Source organism: Beta vulgaris, chromosome 6, assembly GCF_026745355.1.
Source record: "Beta vulgaris subsp. vulgaris cultivar EL10 chromosome 6, EL10.2, whole genome shotgun sequence".
Taxonomy (NCBI): domain Eukaryota; kingdom Viridiplantae; phylum Streptophyta; class Magnoliopsida; order Caryophyllales; family Amaranthaceae; genus Beta; species Beta vulgaris.
Window position 1 is genome coordinate 17,263,140 of NC_079207.1, and position 4,370 is coordinate 17,267,509.

General features: G+C 32.5%; 1 long non-coding RNA gene across 1 annotated transcript; it reads right to left on the reverse strand.

Moving 5' to 3' along the window:
• Positions 1-556: 556 nt before the first annotated feature.
• Positions 557-2,585, reverse strand: LOC125494344 (uncharacterized). The gene is made up of 2 exons (XR_007270660.1): positions 2,424-2,585; positions 557-710 (listed from the first exon to the last, which is right to left on the reverse strand). It is a non-coding gene; the product is annotated as an uncharacterized LOC125494344 (long non-coding RNA).
• Positions 2,586-4,370: the final 1,785 nt, after the last annotated feature.

The following is a 4,370-nucleotide window of genomic DNA, read 5'->3' on the forward strand; positions in this document are numbered from 1 at the left end:
AAAAAAATTAAAAATTAAAATATAGATACAGTATTACAGTAATATAAATAAGACGTCGAAATCAAGCCAAAAATGAACCCAAACTCAGCCTATTAACACGAATTGGAAGCCCTAGCTTCATGTAACATTGTAACGTGAATTAGGTGACACTGCTATATGTTAGGCAATGAGTGTGTGTTTGTGTTTGAACAAAATGTATTAATCCACTTTAAAGTATGAGCAAGTCGCCGCACATACCGTGAGCAAGAAACAAAGACAGCAAGCATTTCCTAAGTTGGTGATTCGCAGGCAGTAATGGGAATTTAGCTGGAGTTGTAGGGTCATCTAAAGAAATCAATGCCCCACACCAAAAAATACTTTCTTTCTATTGCCAAAAAGAAATAAACCAGGACCCCAATCAGCGTTTGTTGATTGACATTTGACAACAACACGTGTAAGACTAACTCCTGTATTTCAATTTCTCCACCAATGCCCACAGAAAGGGAAACTGCTGAGTTGTGAGCATGTGGGAAACTTTCTTGTATTTTCATAAGCAGCATAAAAGTTAACAAATAAGTTTATAATTTTGAATCAGTGCTTCTTATCAAGTAGGGTCTGAATTCTGAAACAAAAGCAACATCATGATTCATGAGAAATCGCTGCCTAGAGCTGAAACAAAATTGGCCCCTTAAAACTATGTTCCAGGTACATTGTACAGCTTCTTGGGACATCTGCAATGAGGCAGTAACGCAATGATAGTACAAGTGTAACATTGATTTGTGTATTTAAGCATTTCAGTTTTCAACATGTAAACAAGGCGACCCGTTCATTTTTTTGTACCAATAAACATAAAGTAGGACTCCACATTACATATATTCAGTATTGAGAAAAAAAGGTAGTGTTCTTTTCACATAAAATTAACATGTTTGAATTTTAGGAGCTCCTCCATTTCAAAATCATTGCACCTATCTAATTATTAGTTCGTCCAATATAAGTACGACAATCTCCTAAATTAAAAATGATCGATTGTTATTTTATTATCTCTTTAAATGGTACTCATTATCTCCTTTCATATCTACTTTTCTAATAAATTACACTATAAATTATCAACCCACTAGTTATCACTTTTACAATAAACTAACAAAACAAATCGCTTACAAACTTGCTTTTCTAAAGGTATGTATAAAAAAAGCTAGTATTGTGAAATTATTCTAACTTTTTGAGAGACAAGGAACATTAACTTATTTTAAATTTAGCTTAAATGAAGATAACTGAACTTAGTAGAACCTATTGTAATTGAAAGTTGAAGAGTAGCCTTTAATTGCCTTCAATTTAGTTTATTTGAGCTCACCACCCTTGAAATCAACTTACCCTTATCTAATCTTATTATCCCTAACTAACTTATTTACACTTAAAAAGCAATTTATTTTATGTAAAAAGTGGTCACAGATAGTGAAGAGAGCATAGCATAAACAGAGAAAAATTCACTAGAGAACATGTAAGAGAGCGGCTTTTAATAAATCTACTTAGTAGAAACTTCAAAGTTCACACAAATTGCTCTTTCTTATTTGAGCATATTTCCATTTAATTTTTTTTCTTTTACAAACACTACCACATGGTCAGTATTAGGGGAGACATAGTGGACTGGATAGCATAAAGACTTGTAAAAAAGTTTACTAGACCTGATATTCTGATTTGAACCCACACCAACATTATGGATTTGGCAAACAAAATTTTAGATAGGGAATCCAAACCCCCCCACCCCTAAAAAACGTTTGCCAAAAACTAACAGCATCTTTGATATGAGATCTAGGGATATTGAAATGAAGATAATAATATATCCACTTTCATTAGATGTTGTTTAGTATAAGGAATGGGGTAATAGTTTCCCTTTCACGAGGGTATTTATTCACCAATTTCTTACCTTCCTCAACCTTATGGTAAACAATATAATATTACATTCCTCAATCATATTTTCTTTCCCATTGAAACCAAACCTCCATCTAAGACAACAATTATTGTTACCATTCTTTCAATTCATTTCCATTCTATGAGTTATACTAAACATATACTAAATCAAATGGAATACATATGAGTCTAAGGGGGTGTTTGGTTGGAAAGAAAACATTTTCAATGGAAAGTGATTTCATTGAAAACCATGTTCTAGATGTAACACAATTCTAGTTTAATATTCCTTTGTGGTGTTGCAAATAAACTAACTTTCCTTTGAACCCATTTTTCTTTGTTTGTGTTGTGTATCGTTTGACAAAGTAAAGAAAAGTTTGACTTCTCTTGTCTCACTAGGAAAAGTAATTTTCCATCCTTAAACGGTTAAATTTAACCTATATTTTTTCCTCGATTAACCGTATAAAACAGAAGAAAGTGAAAAAATAATAATTTAAAAACACTTTCCTCCGATCAAACATACCCTAAAAATAACTTACCAATCTGATGGTGCAACTCCAAGCATCGGTACTTCAATATCTAAGGCTGCTGGACTGCTAGTACCTACAAGTATGAAATTATAACCTTGGATCACAAGGTACGCGATAGTATTAAATTTCTAGTTGGATCGCATAGTATTGAAAATAATGATTACGTGAGGAAACGGGACACTCTTTGACTACAATTACTTACCAAATTGGACACTCTTACTTTGACAAAAATTACTTATCATGCATATCAAAATGTCAAATAGCCAGCTAGATTATAAAAAAGGAGTCAGCAAAACCTATCAAAAAAGAAAGTTATCAAAAGGAAACTTGAATGCACATGAATCACGTGTTAGAAGGTTACGAGTAATAAAGACTACAAACTAAAATACTCCCTCCGTTCTCTATTAGTTTACCCCTATTCTTTTAAAGGGTGTCCCTTATTAGTTTACCCTTTTTTTTTTTTTTTTTTGCTGTTTTTGAAATGGGCCTACTAATTTTTATTATTTGTTTTGTGCTAAAGTTTTTATGTTTCTCTTTATTTTTAGTATGTTTCTCGGTTTTCACAAAAATGTTGGCCCACCTTTCTCCCACACATCCAACTTTAAGTATAAATAATCTTTTCTCTGTCTTTGTATGCCCCACAATACTATTCCTCTTAAAATTTTGTGCAAAAGAAAGGAGTAAACTAATAGAGGACCAAGTGAGTATACATTAATGTAAATTAGACATAGTCATTGATAAAGTTGATATTTTGCAGATGTAATGGAACTGAAGTACTTTAATGACATGCCCTATCATATTCATATGTGATAACATAAACCTGCTAACTGCAAATGCTAAGGTCGCAACTCGTAACTGAGAGATGGAGTGGGCCGTATCTTATGGGGCAGAATATCTTCCTACCTCGCCATAATTTCAAAGTATGGTATTATTTAATCGGCGCGTCTGACTAAATCAGAGGATCTATCAATCCATAATATTATCATATCATAACATCTTTTCTAGCGCAGCGAGAGAAAGAAAATGTGCAACGTTCATCTCATGAATGACATGATTATGCTAGCAATTCAGAGCTCCTTAAATGAGCAATAATTTGACAATGAGTAAACATCCATCAGATTTAGAGCCCACACATAATCATTGTTTTTCTCCAAGAACAAGGCAAAGCTCAATTATCTATGTAAGTTGCCTACCAAACATTAGTCATCAAGCCAGTGAACAAACTTGAGGAATAATGGTAAAACCACTAACGGATATCCAGGGTAATATCGTAATTTCGAGCAAGTAAAAAGTTAAAAGATGATATTACACTATCAGTCATTTCTTCACTCCTCTGCTCTCTCTCTCTCTTTTTAACTTTTTGCTTGCTCGAAATTACTATATTATCCTTTGCCACTATCTGTTAGTGGTTTATTATTTCTTGAACAAATTTAGCAGTTTGCACCATCCATCCGCACCCTACTAAAAAAAGTGCATTTATCAATAGACAATTTATCCATAAAAGATTGATACTCCCTCATTTCAAAATATAAGGTGAAAATAAAATCGTATCAGTATTTCTGATGGATCAAGACAAATCCAATGGTAAAATCTACAATTTTTATTTGTCATATTATACGATATAATCATAGTCAAACTAAATTTTCGTAAAGAGTGTGTCTTATATTTTAAAACAGAAGGAGTAGTAATTGCTAAACTATTTTCTACTAAGTTAGGTTTCATTAATCGAATTGAGTAAATCTCTAGTGGATATATGAGTCACTAGATAAATTGAAAGTCTTCTCCATCAAATATTTTTTTTACTTCCCCTAATTCCAACTCTGTATAATTAAAAACTACCATAATTTTATCACTAGTGGAAAAAATCTCATATGATGCGGTCAAAATAAGTCTTAATGATCTGATTTTGTGCCCAAAACGGATGGAGTCGTAGCAGTTAGCAAGAATAAACTGATC